General features: G+C 44.9%; 1 long non-coding RNA gene across 1 annotated transcript in view; it reads left to right on the plus strand.

Annotated features, from left to right (window-relative positions):
- LOC145540642 (uncharacterized) overlaps positions 1–14,728 on the plus strand; it is a 72,005-nt gene that overhangs the window by 13,796 nt on the left and 43,481 nt on the right. The gene's annotated exons all lie outside the window — the stretch shown is intronic.

Consider the following 14,728-nt stretch of genomic DNA (forward strand, 5'->3'; position numbering starts at 1 on the left):
AGAAACAACGATTTATTTTTGGCTGTGCTGGGTCTTTGTTGCTGAGTGTGGGCTTTCTTTAGTTGCGGAGAGTGAGCGGGAGCTATTCCGGGGGGCACACCTGGGTGTGCTAGTTGTGGTATGCAGGCTTCTCTTGTTGCAGAGCATGGGCTCGAAGGAGCTTGGGCTTCAGTAGTTGCAGCTCACAGGCTCCAGAGCGCAGGCTCAGTAGTTGTGGTGCATGGAGTCCGCTGCCCCAGGGCGTGTGGGATCCTCCCAGCCAAGGGATTGAACCCCTGCCTGCTGCATTTGCAAGGCAGACTCTCAACCCTCTGGACTACCAGGGAAGCCCCTCATTGTACTTTTCTGACACCTCCCAAACAACCACCCATGCTGGATAAATTTATTGCATCTAGGGGGAGAGGAATTCTCTAGTCATGACATAGGTTAGGCTCTCCTAAGAGTTTGTGTTTCATTTGGAAGGAGTGTGTTGCCTATAAGAAATGAAAGGGCATGTGGAGCCATGCCTTTTCCTGCCCTCACATTCCACGGATGGTGAGCATATGATGGCTGATATGTCTTGCATCACCTGGGTGTGCTATTTGCTTTGAGAGCTTGAGGAAGCTGGTGTGTGTGTGTAGGGGATCAGGAAAGGCTCCCAGTTACCTGGTTCCCAGGCAGCCAGCACACTGCAGCTGTATGTGCTTTTCCAGAACGTGGTGATCCAGAGAATGCCATATTTTAGTATCAACCCCTCTGCAAACAATTCTGTGGATGTGTATAAATCCTTGAGCTTGTTAAGATGAGCCTTTTTCCTTCTGTGAACATTGGTGTGGACTTTCACCTTCCCTTTATACCAGTCAACAGCAGGTGCTGGATTGCCCCTGAGAACAGAAGATGCCACCATCCTCTGCTAAGTCAACTCCAGATCTTTCGTCACTAACACCAATATCTGTTCTGCTTCATAATCCCTCTCCATCTCTGTAACACTCCCTGGACCCAGGAACAACTTTTGCATCCGGGTACTTCCTCTCATTTTAACAAACTTCAAGAAAAACCTAAGTGCTCTCTCACTACAAGAAGAGCAGAGGGCCTTCCCTAAAGGTCCAGTGGTTAAGGCTTGGCCTTTCAATGCAGGCAGTGGGGGTTCCATCCCTGCCTGGTTGGGGAACTAAGATCCCACACGCCTTGTGGCCAAAAAAGCAAAACATAAAACAGAAACAATATTGTAACAAATTTAATAAAGACCTTAAAAGTGATCCAGGTTGGAAAAGAAACAAAAAAAATTGTTTTTTAATTTATTAAAAAAAAAAGAAGAAAAGCAGGAACAAAAACTGCTGACCCAGAAGCCACTGGGTGGAACAGAGGTAGACAAAATAGAAAATTGTGAGCAGTGGTAGGATTGCACATTAATGTTGTAAGTCCCCTAGCTGTGCTGACTTAGAAACATAAGGCCCAGGAATGTGAGAAAGGAGAAGCAGTGTTAGTGGCAAGTGGGTTAGTAACAGTGAGAGCCTGAACAGCAATTTCTGAGCAGAGGAGGAACGAGAGAGGTGGGTTAATGAAAGCTCAGTGATGGGAGCCCCTGGAGTTGGCAGATCCTGGGGTTTGCCCTTTGGTAAAATTCCCTCTTCCTGGCCCAGGCTTTGAATCCTTACAGATGCACTCCTGGTGGGAGGAAGAACCTTATAGTTTTGTTGTTGTTGTTGTTTGGCGGGGCAAGGGGGCAGGGAGCACCACAAGGCACATGATCGTCTGGTGGCTCAGATGGCAAAGAATCTGACTTGGCTTTGATCCTCTGGCTTCAGTCCCTGAGTCGGGAAGATCCCCAGGAGAAGGGAATGGCAACCCACTCGAGTATTCTTGCCTGGAGAATTCCATGGATAGAGGAGTCTGGCAGGCTACAACCCATGGGGTCGCAAAGAGTCAACACGACTGAGCGACTATCACTCATTCAAAATCACTTTGGATGGTGACTGCAGCCATGAAATTAAAAGATGCTTGTTCCTTGAAAGGAAAGCTACGACAAACCTAGACAGCGTATTAAAAAGCAGAGACATTACTTTGCTGACAAAGGCCCGTCTAGTCAAAGCTATGGTTTCTCCAGTAGTCATGTATGGATGTGAGAGTTGGACTATAAAGAAAGCTGAGAGCCAAAGAATTGATGCTTTAGAACTGTGGTGTTGGAGAAGACTCCTGAGAGTCCCTTGGACTGCAAGGAGATCCAACCAGTCCATCCTAAAGGAAATCAGTCCTGGGTGTTCATTGGAAGGACTGATGTTGAAGCTGAAACTCCAATACTTTGACCACCTCATGCGAAGAGTTGACTCATTGGAAAAGACCCTAATGCTGGGAAGGATTGGGGGCAGGAGGAGAAGGAGGTGACAGAGGATGAGATGGCTAGATGACATCACCGACTCAATGGACATGAGTTTGAGCAAACTCCAGGAGATAGTGAAAGACAGGGTAGGCTGGTGTGCTGCAGTCCATGGCATTGCAAAGAGTCGGAGACGACTTAGTGACTGAACAACAACAAGCAAGGGGGAGAGAGCTTTCATTCCTTCAGTGAAGCATTGGCTTCCAGGAGTTGGGGGCAGGGTGGACTGTCCCAAGATTTTCAGGGCAAAGGCCTCCTATCAGCCAAGGGTAATCTTCCAGAGAAGGACATGGGAATCAGCCAACAGCATGGGCACGGCTGCACTGGCCCATGATCAGACTTTGGGTGTGTCCGAAGATCTGCAATTTGCCTCATTCTGCTTCTGCTGAAGATCTTCTCTGTTAGGAGATTACTCAATGGTAGCATTAGAAATGCCAAATAAAGAGACTTCATCTTCTTTCTGGTGATGATCTTACTCAAGAGGCATGTGCCTCATTCCTCCTCCTTTTTATGTAGTGTTCTGGTAGGTGGCCCTAATTGCTCCAAATTCTCCCGGTTAGGCTGCTTGCCCAAGACCTTGTCAGTTATGTTATCAGCAGTTAAGATGGGATTGGGGACTGGGGCTTCCAGGGGAGGAGGGTAAGTCACAAGATGATAAGAAGGCAGAGGCTTAGTGTTCAAACAGGTGATCTAGATAAGAAGTTATCTTTCTTTCTGGCCCAGGTCCCCTATCTAAATTCTTTTAGGTGATTAAGACAGGGCGTGGCGGCTGCCAGGTGACTGCGCAGAAGCCTGGCCAAGAGGAGCTACCCCACGTCCAAGGAGTGGCAGCTGCATGGGCTCAGGAGGGTCGAGAGGAGTTACTCCACATTCAAGGTCAGGAGGGGCCGCCGTGAGTAGATACCCCTTGTCCAAGGTAAGAAGCAACGGCTGCACTTGGCTGGAGCAGCCATGAAGAGATACCCCACGTCCAAGGTAAGAGAAACCCAAGTAAGATGGTAGGTGTTGCGAGAGGGCATCAGAGGGCAGACACACTGAAACTATAATCACAGAAAACTAGCCAATCTGATCACACCGACCACAGCCTTGTCTATCTCAATGAAACTAAGCCATGCCATTTGGGGCCACCCAAGACGGTCAGGTCATGTTGGAGAGGTCTGACAGATTGTGGTCCACTGGAGAAGGGCATGGCAAACCACTTCAGTTTTCTTGCCTTGAGAACCCCATGAACAGTATGAAAAGGCAAAAAGATAGGACACTGAAAGATGAACTCCCCAGATCAGTAAGTGCCCAATATGCTACTGGAGATCAGTGGAGAAATAACTCCAGAAAGAATGATGGGATGGAGCCAAAGCAAAAACGATACCCAGCTGTGGATGTGACTGGTGATAGAAGCAAAGTCCGATGCTGTAAAGAGCAATATTGCATAGGAACCTGGAATGTTAGGTCCATAAATCAAGGCAAATTGGAAGTGGTCAAACAGGAGATGGCAAGAGTGAACGTCGACATTCTAAGAATCAGCGAACTAAGATGGACTGGAATGGGTGAATTTAACTCAGATGACCATTATATCTACTACTGTGGGCAAGAATCCCTTAGAAGAAATGGAGTAGCCATCATGGTCAACAAAAGAGTCCGAAAGGCAGTACTTGGATGCAATCTCAAAAACGATAGAATGATCTCTGTTTGTTTCCAAGGCAAACCATTCAATATCACGGTAATCCAAGTCTATGCCCCGACGAGTAACGCTGAAGAAGCTGAACTTGAACTTGAACTATGAAGACCTACAAGACCTTTTAGAACTAACACCCAAAAAAGATGTCCTTTTCATTATAGGGGACTGGAATGCAAAAGTAGGAAGTCAGGAAACACCTGGCGTAACAGGCAAATTTGGCCTCGGAGTACAGAATGAAGCAGGGCGAAGGCTAATAGAGTTTTGCCAAGAGAATGCACTGGTCATAGCAAACACCATCTACCAACAACACAAGAGAAGACTCTACACGTGGACATCACCAGATGGTCAACACCGAAATCAGATTGATTATATTCTTTGCAACCAAAGATGGAGAAGCTCTATACAGTCAGCAAAAACAAGATCGGGAGCAGACTGTGGCTCAGATCATGAACTCCTTATTGCCAAATTCAGACTTAAATTGAAGAAAGTAGGGAAAACCACTAGACCATTCAGGTATGACCTAAATCAAATCCCTTATGATTATACAGTGGAAGTGACAAACAGATTTAAGGGACTAGATCTGATAGACAAAGTGCCTGATGAACTATGGACAGAGGGGTATGGACAGAGGTTCGTGACATTGTACAGGAGACAGGGATCAAGACAATCCCCATGGAAAAGAAATGCAAAAAAGCAAAATGGCTGTCTGAGGAGGCCTTACAAATAGCTGTGAAAAGAAGAGAAGTGAAAAGCAAAGGAGAAAAGGAAAGATATTCCCATCTGAATGGAGAGTTCCAAAGGATAGCAAGGAGAGATAAGAAAGCCTTCCTCAGTGATCAATGCAAGAAATAGAGGAAAACAACAGAATGGGAAAGACTAGAGATCTCTTCAAGAAAATTAGAGATACCAAGGGAACATTTCAGGCAAAGATAGGCTCGATAAAGGACAGAAATGGTATGGACCTAACAGAAGCAGAAGATATTAAGAAGAGGTGGCAAGAAAAAACAGAAGAATTGTACAAAAAAGATAGTCACGATGGTGTGATCACTCACCTAGAGCCAGACATCCTGGAATGTGAAGTCAAGTGGGCCTTAGAAAGCATCACTATGAACAAAGCTAGTGGAAGTGATGGAATTCCAGTTGAGCTTTTTAAAATCCTAAAAGATGATGCTGTGAAAGTGCTGCACTCAATATGCCAGCAAATCTGGGAAACTCAGCAGTGGCCACAGGACTGGAAAAGGTCAGTTTTCATTCCAATCCCAAAGAAAGGCAATGCCAAAGAATGCTCGAACTACCGTACAATTGCACTCATCTCAGATGCTAGTAAAGTAATGCTCAAAATTCTCCAAGCCAGGCTTCAGCAATACGTGAACCGTGAACTTCTAGATGTTCAAGCTGGTTTTAGAAAAGGCAGAGGAACCAGAGATGAAATTGCCAACATCCGCGGGATCATCGAAAAAGAAAGAGAGTTCCAGAAAAACATCTATTTCTGCTTCATTGACTATGCCAAAGCCTTTGACTGTGTGGATCACAATAAACTGTGGAAAATTCTGAAAGAGATGGGAATACCAGACCATCTGACCTGTCTCTTGAGAAACCTGTATGCAGGTCAGGAAGCAACAGTTAGAACTGGACATGGAACAACTTACTGGTTCCACATAGGAAAAGGAGTATGTCAGAGCTGTATATTGTCACCCTGCTTATTTAACTTATATGCAGAGTACATCATGAGAAACGCTGGGCTGGAAGAAACACAAGCTGGAATCAAGATTGCTGGGAGAAATATCAATAACCTCAGATATGCAGATGACACCACCCTTATGGCAGAAAGTGAAGGAAAACTAAAGAGTCTCTTGATGAAAGTGAAAGAGGAGAGTGAAAAAGTTGGTTAAAACTCAACGTTCAGAAAACTAAGATCATGGCATCTGGTCCCATCACTTCATGGAAAATAGATGGGGAAACAGTGGAAACAGTGTCAGACTTTATTTTTGGGGGCTCCAAAATCACTGCTGATGGTGATTGCAGCCATGAAATTAAAAGACGCTTACTCCTTGGAAGGAAGGTTATGGCCAACCTGGATAGCATATTTAAAAGCAGAGACATTACTTTGCTGACAAAGGTCCGTCTAGTCAAGGCTATGGTTTTTCCATTAGTCATGTATGGATGTGAGAGTTGGATGGTGAAGAAAGCTACGCACTGAAGAATTGGTGCTTTTGAACTGTGGTGTTGGAGAAGACTCTTGAGAGTCCCTTGGACTGCAAGGAGGTCCAACTAGTCCATCCTAAAGGAGATCAATCCTGGGTGTTCATTGGAAGGACTGATGTTGAAGCTGAAACTCCAATACTTTGACCACCTCATGCGAAGAGTTGACTCATTGGAAAAGACCCTAATGTTGGGAAGGATTGGGGGCAGGAGGAAAAGGGGACGACAGAGGATGAGATGGCTGGATGACATCACCGACTCAATGGACATGGGTTTTGGTAAACTCCGGAAGTTGGTGATGGACAGGGAGGCCTGCTGTGTTGCGATTCATGGGGTCACAAAGAGTCGGACACGACTGAGCGACTGAACTGAACTGAACTGAACTGAACTGAAATAGTTTTCTTGAGATTGCCAGGTCTTGATTGCCTCCAGTTCAGAAGAGTTTGCGGGACTTCTCTGGTGGTGCAGTAGATAAGACCCTGCGCTCCCAATGTAGGGGGCCCAGGTTCCATCCCTGTTCAGGGAACTAGATGCCACATGCTGCAAGTAAGAGTTTGCATGCCTCAACTAAAAGATTCTGCATGCTGCAACTAAGACCCAATGCATGCATGCATGCATGCTAAGTTGTTCTTGTCCAACTCTGTGACCCTATGCACTGCAGCCCGCCAGGCTCCTTTGTCCATGGAATTCTCCAGGCAAGAATACTGGAGTGGGTTTCCATGTCTCCCCCACCCCAGGGGATCTTCCCGACCCAAGGGTTGAATCTGCGCCCTTTATGTCTCCTGCATTGGCAGGCAGGTTCTTTACCACTAGTGCCACCTGGGAAGCCCAGAGCAACCAAATAAATATATAGATATATACTTAAAAAAAATAGCTTGTCAAGGAGGTGCATTCTGGGGAGACTCATTCTGAATCCCATCACAGATATAATGCCCTTTCATTCCTAAACATTTCAATCAGTGTTTTCTAAGAACAAGGATAGTCTCTTATATAAGCAAACTGTTAGTCACTCTGACATGTCTGGCTCTTTGCGACCCCATAGACTGTAGCCCCGGAGAAGGCAATGGCACCCCACTCCAGTACTCTTGCCTGGAAAATTCTATGGACAAAGGAGCCTGGTAGGCTACAGTCCATGGGGTCGCTAAGAGTCGGACATGACTGAGCAACTTCCCTTTCACTTTTCCCTTTCATGCACTGGAGAAGGAAATGGCAACCCACTCCAGTATTCCTGCCTGGAGAATCCCACGGATGGCGGAGCCTGGTGGGCTGCCGTCTATGGGGTCGCATAGAGTCGGACACGACTGAGGCGACTTAGCAGCAGTAGCAGCAGACTGTAGCCCACCAGGCTCCTCTGTCCATGGAATTTTCCAGGCAAGCCTCCTGGAGTGGGTTGCCATTCCTTTCTCCAGGGGATCTTCCTGACCCAGGATCAGACTGGAGTCTCCTGCGTTGCAGGCAGATTCTTTACCACTGAGCCACCAGGGAAGCCCATGTCTCTTATATAACCCAGCACAATTATTTTAAAAATCAGGTAATTAGCATTGATATGAAACCATTGTCTAATCTATAGACCTTCTTTGTATTTTGTCAATTGTCCCGATAGTCTTGGATAGCAAACAAAATAAAAATCTAGTCCAGGGTCCATCCCAAGATAACTCATTGCAAGGAGCTGTCATCCCTTTAGGTTTCTTTTAATCTTGAGCAGATTCTCAGCCTACATTTGCCTTTTGTCACCCTAGAATTTTTTAAAGATAATATGTGAGTTTCACAGAATACTTTATAGACTGTTCCTCAGTTTGGATTCTTTTGGTGTTCCCTTGTGATTAGACTGAAGTTATTATGCCATCCGTAGGGACACCATAGCGCTTCCCAGGTGGCGCTAGTGGTAAAGAACTCGCCTGCCAATGCAGGACATGTAAGAGAGGCGGGTTCAATCCCTGGGTGGGAAAGATCCCCTGGGGGAGATCATGGCAACCCACTCCAGTATTCTTGCCTGGGGAATCTTATGGACAGAGGGGCCTGGCGGGCTGCAGTCCACGGGGTCACACAAGGTCAGACACAACTGAAGTGACTTAGCACAGCAACCAGCGCAGGGACACCATAAAAGCAATACTGCGTCTTTCTCAGGTGTTGGTTTGTTCCATTACTAGTGATATTAACTGTCATCACTTGGTGAAGTTAGCCTTTACCAGGTTTCTTCACTCTAAAATTACTAGTTTTCCCTTTAATTTGTTAAGTGTCTGGGGGGAGATAGTTTGAGACTATATAGAAAAAAAACAAAGGATATTGAGTCTGTAAGATACAAAGGCAAAATACACCAAAAAGGACACTCAGGGGAACTCCCCCAGCAGTCCAGTGGGTAAGACAGTGCACTCCCACTGCATGGGGCACTGGTTTGATCCCTGGTCGGGGAGATAAGGTCCCACATGCCGTGCAGCATGGCCAAAAAATAGAAAAAGACAAAAGCAAAACCAAAACCCACTCAGCAAAGTCCCTCCCTCCTGCCACCCTTCCTACACTCATCCTGGCCACCCTGTTCCTATTCGCCCTTCCCCCTTACTTAACCAATCTCACTAGATTTTGGTATCTTCTCTTTGTGTTTCTTTTTGCAAAAATATGCAGATACATGTATATTTTCTTGTTTATTCTTCCCTACATAAAGCCTATAAATATTGTATATGTTTTTTTGTCTTTACTTAACAACAACAAAAAAACACTTGACAATATGTCCTAGAAACCACTCCCTGTCTGTTTATGTATATCTTCCTCATTTTATTTCAGCTGCATCGTACTCTATACGTGGTATGGATGTACCAGTCTTTATGTTTGCATTTCTTATGCTTAAGGATTTCAGCAGTTTCCAATATTTTGCAACTTCAAACAATGTTGCAGTGAATAATCTTGTGCATATTTATTTTTGTCATGTTGGAGGTATATCTTCAGGGAAAATTCACACATAAAGAGTGTTTTTGGTGGGAAAGATCAAGAGGTAAACACATATGTATCAATAGTTTGGTTTGAGATAACCAAATTCCCTTTCACAAGGGCTGTTGAAATTTGCATTTCCATGGTCTATTTTAGAAGTTCCTGTTTTCCTACAGCCTGGCCCAGAAAATGTCAAGCTTCTTAATTTTTGCCAATCCGAAAATTGAAGAGTGGTATCTCAGAGTCATTTCAACTTGAATCTCCCTGATGGGTGAAGCTGGACATTTTTTCACCTAGTTAAAAGCCACTTTTACATCTTTTTTGAGGAAGTCGTTGCTGTTCATGTTTTGTGCCCATTTTTCTGTTGGGTTTTGGGTCTTATTTCCTTCCATTTTTATGAGAGTTAAAAAAAAATATATCAGAGACATTCACCCTTTTACCATGATATTTATGGCAGATATTTTTCCCATTTCTTATTTGTCTTTGGCTTTATGGTGATTTTTGGCCATACAAAATTTTATTGTATTTATGCAGTCACACTGGTTATTTTTTAAGGTACCAGTTTAAAGATTAATTAATTAGTTACTTTCGGTTGTGGTGGGTCTTTGTTGCTGTGCATCGGCCCTCTCTGGTTGCAGCAAGCAGGGGCTACTCTTTAGTTACAGTGCATGGGCTTCTCACTGTACTCACGTCTCTCGTTGAGGAGCACAGGCTATAGACCTTGTCAACTGAAAAAGATGTACAACTTGAGAGTTGTGAGTTAAGTTTTATTTGGCACAAAATGAGGACCGCAGCCCGGGAGGCAGCATCTCAGAAAGCTCTGAGAGACTGCTCCCAAGTGGCTGTGGGGGAAACTCAACATATAAGGTTTTGGTGAAGGGGGAGTTCAATGCCATGAAGCACTCATTTTACAAAAGGTTTTTGTTAGTCATGAGGATCTGATGTCACCATGAAGGGATTTAGTGCTTCTCTAGATATAGGAGATGCAAGGATAAGCGAGTGAGTGAAGTTGCTCAGTCATGTCCGACTCTGCAACGCCATGGACTGCAGCATGCCAGGCTTCCCTGTCCATCACCAACTCCTGGAGCTTACTCAAACTCATGTCCATGGTGATGCCATCCAACCGTCTCATCCTCTGTCGTCCCCTTTTCCTCCCGCCTTCAATCTTTCCCAGCATCAGGGTTTTTTCAGATGAGTCAGTTCTTCAAATCAGTTGGCCGAAGTACTGGAGTTTCAGCTTCAGCATCAGTCCTTCCGATGAATATTCAGGACTGATCTCCTTTAGGATTGACTGGTTGGATCTCCTTGCAGTCCAAGGGACTCTCGAGAGTCTTCTCCAACACCACAGTTCAAAAGCATCAATTCTTTGGCACTCAACCTTCTTTATAGTCCAATTCTCACATACATACGGGACTACTGGAAAAACCATAACTTTGACTAGATGGACCTTTGTTGGCAAAGTGATATCTCTACTTTTTAATATGCTGTCTAGGTTGGTCATAGCTTTTCTTCCAAGGAGCAAGCGTCTTTCCATTTCATGGGTGCAGTCACCATCTGCAGTAATTCTGGAGCCCCAAAAGATAAAGTCTGTCACTGTTTCCATTGTTTCCCCAAATATTTGCCATGAAGTGATGGGACCAGACGCCATGATCCTAATTTTCTGAATGTTGAGCTTTAAGCCAACTTTTTCACTCTCCTCTTTCACTTTCATCAAGAGGCTCTTTAGTTCTTCTTTGCTTTCTGCCATAAGGGTGGTGTCATCTGCATATCTGAGGTTATTGATATTTCTCCTGGCAGTCTTGATTCCAGCTTATGCTTCATCCAGCCTGGCATTTCTCATGATGTACTCTGCATGTAAGTTAAATAAGTAGGGTGACAATATACAGCCTTGATGTACTCCTTTCCCGATTTGGAACCATTCTGTTGTTCCATGTCCAGTTCTAACTGTTGCTTCTTGACCTACATACAGATTTCTCAGGAGGCAGGTCAGGTGGTCTGGTATTTCCATCTCTTGGAGAATTTTCCACAGTTTGTTGTGATCCACACAGTCAAAGGCTTTGGCGTAGTCAATAAAGCAGAAGTAGATGTTTTTCTGGAACACTCGTGCTTTTTCGATGATCCAGCGGATGTTGGCAATTTCATCTCTGGTTCCTCTGCCTTTTCTAAAACCATCTTGAACATCTGGAAGTTGACGGTTCATGTACTGTTGAAGCCTGGCTTGGAGAATTTTGAGCATTACCTTGCTAGTGTGTGAGATGAGTGCAATTGTGCAGTAGTTTGAACATTCTTTGGCATTGCCTTTCTTTGGGATTGGACTGAAAACTGACCTTTTCCAGTCCTGTGGCCACTGCTGAGTTTTCCAAATTTGCTGGCATATCGAGTGCAGCACTTTCACAGCATCATCTTTTAGGATTTTAAATAGCTCAACTGGAATTCCATCACCTCCACTAGCTTTGTTCGTAGTGATGCTTCCTAAGGCCCACTTGACTTTGCATTCCAGGATGTCTGGCTCTAGGTGAGTGATCACACCATCGTGGTTATCTGGGTCATGAAGATCTTTTTTGTATACTTCTTCTGTGTATTCCTGCCACCTCTTCTTAATATTTTCTGTTTTTTTTAGGTCCATACCGTTTCTGTCCTTTATTGTGCCCGTCTTTGCATAAAATATTCCCTTGATATCTGTCAGGACTCTTAGCATTTCATTTTTTACATGTAGGTCTCCGACCCATCTAGAGTTTATTCATGTGTGAGGGGCAAGTTGTAGATCTAGTCTGATCTCTTTCCAAGTAGGAATCTATTATCTGAGCAGCACTCGTCACGAAGTTTGTTTTGACCCAGTGATGTTCTTATGCACTTGGGTAAATTTCTGGACTTTTATCCTGTTCAGCTAGTTGTCTGTCTATTCACACAGAGCATCACGTTGTTGTTTTTTTGTTGTTGCTGTGTACTATTTTTTATTTATTTAGTTATGTGTTTGGCTATACCGGGTCTTAGATGCTGCATGTGAACATTTAGTTGTGGTATGTGGGGTCTAGTTCCCTGACCAGGGATGGAACCCGGGCCCCCTGCATTGGAAGCACAGTCAGCCACTGGACCACCAGGAAAGTCCCCACGTTGTTTTAATAACAGAGACTTTATAGTATGTCTTAATATTTGGCAGAGCTAGACCTCCCTCATTGCCTTTCTTTTTCAGGTTTTCCAAGCTATTCTTACATGTTTATTCTTCCATATGTATTTTGGTATGCATTTAGAATCTAGTAAAAATGGTTTGTTATTTTTAATGGAATTGCCTTAAATTTATAAATTTACTTGGGGAGAACTGACACAGTTATTACGTTGAGTCATCCTTTCCAAGAACAAAAGATGAAATGACCCTTTTGTCCAAACCTACTTTTGTGTCTTTTCCTTCATACAAATTTTGGACATTTCCTGTTGAATTTATTGCTAAGTATGTTATCTTCTTGGCTGCTATGGTAAGTGGGGTTTTCTCTACATTATTTCCTCTCTGGTTGTTGTTTATGTTTATGAAGGCTATTGGTTTCTGTCCATTAATTTTATATCTGTGTGTTTTACTATATCAATATTATATAGTATATTTATTCTATCCTATACTACTATATCATCTGCACACGGATTCTTTTCTAATTTGTATGCCTCTGCTTTCTCTTTTCTAATTCACTCAGAGTGAGTTAATCCTACTGTTTATGCAAATTTGTGTCATTCAGCCTCTAAGCGGTGTCCAACTCTTTGCGACCCCATGGACACATGAGGCAGGAATAGTTGAAAGTGAAAGTGAAGTCGCTCAGTCGTGTCTGACTCTTTGCGACCCCATGGACTGTAGCCTACCAGGTTCCTGCATCCATCCAGGAATAGTTGCTACTGCTACTGCTAAGTCGCTTCAGTCGTGTCCGACTCTGTGCGACCCCATAGACGGCAGCCCACCAGGCTCCGCTGTCCCTGGGATTCTCCAGGCAAGAACACTGGAGTGGGTTGCCATTTCCTTCTCCAATGCACGAAAGTGAAAAGTGAAAATGAAGTCACTCAGTCGTGTCTGACTCAGCGACCCCATGGACTGTAGCCTACCAGGTTCCTCCATCCATCCAGGAATAGTTGCTACTGCTACTGCTAAGTCGCTTCAGTAGTGTCCGACTCTGTGTGACCCCATAGACGGCAGCCCACCAGGCTCAGCAGTCCCTGGGATTCTCCAGGAAAGAACACTGGAGTGGGTTGCCATTTCCTTCTCCAGTGCATGAAAGGGAAAAGTGAAAGTGAAGTCGCTCAGTCATGTCCGACTCCTAGCGACCCCATGGGTCTGCAGCCTACCAGGCTCCTCCACCCATGGGATTTTCCAGGCAAGAGTACTGGAGTGGGGTGCCATTGCCTTCTCCGCCAGGAATAGTTAGGAAAACCTAATAAAGGCTGGGTACCACTGGGAAGGGGGCATAGAGATGCCGCCACCTTCCGCCCAGAGCTGGTACTGCACTCTTGAGCAAAGCAAATCGGGACCTACTGGTGTTAATCCCCTGGAGAAGGAAATGGCAACCCACTCCAGTATTCTTGGCTAGAAAATTCCATGGACAGAGGAACCTGGAGGGCTACAATCCAGGGGTCGCAAAGAGTCGGCCACGACTGAGCACATGAGCAGCACTAGTATTAATTAGCTTTGGAACCTGAGAATTAAGTCTAAAAGGGAGCTTTCTTCACAACACCCTCACCTCCCCCACCCCCGCTCCCCACCCCCTCACTTCCCCACTCTGCTGCCCGCCCAAGTTCTTCTGGGCTTCAGATTTCAAATCCTGGAGACAGAGCTCAAAGAGGTAAGGCGAACTGAAGTGTGTTCAGCTCAGCCCAAATTCTCTTCCTGGAGTTTTAGAAAATGCAGATTGATAGGAGGATTAATAAAAATGAAAGGAGAAGGAAAACAAGTGCCTTGTTGCATCAGTGGTTTAAAAAATTCTTGTGAAATGGACACTCCCAAACCAGTCAATCCTAAAGGAAATCAACCCTAGATATTCATTAGAAGGACGGATGCTGAAGCTGATGCTCCAATAACTTGGCCACCTGATGTGAAGAACCGACTCATTGGAAAAGACCCCGATGCTAGGAAAGATCGAGGGCAAGAGGAGAAGGCGGTGACAGTGGATGAGATGGTTGGGCAGCATCACGGACTCAGTGGATGTGAGTTTGAGCCAACTCTGGGAGATAGGGAAGGACAGGGAAGCCTGGTGTGCTGCAGTTCCCGGGGTCAAAAAGAGTCAGACATAACTTAGCAACTGGACAACAGCAACAAAATCATTTTGCAGATTAGAAAACAACGGCCTAAGGAAACGTTAAAGGATGATTTTTTAAAAAATATGTATTATTATTGTTATTATTTGACTTCACTGGGTCTTGGTTGCAGTGCTCCAGCTCTTTGTTTCGGCGTGTAGGCTTCTCTCTAGTTGTGCCTTGTGGGCCCCACAGCCTGTGGGCTCTGCGGTTCATGGCTCACTGGCTCTCTAATTGAGGCACATGGGCTCAGAATTAGTGGCACACAGGCTTAGGTGTCCCACGGCGTGTGGGATCTTAGT

Source organism: Giraffa tippelskirchi, chromosome 3 (genome assembly GCF_054371585.1).
Source record: "Giraffa tippelskirchi isolate mGirTip1 chromosome 3, T2T-mGirTip1v1.2.pri, whole genome shotgun sequence".
Taxonomy (NCBI): Eukaryota; Metazoa; Chordata; class Mammalia; order Artiodactyla; family Giraffidae; genus Giraffa; species Giraffa tippelskirchi.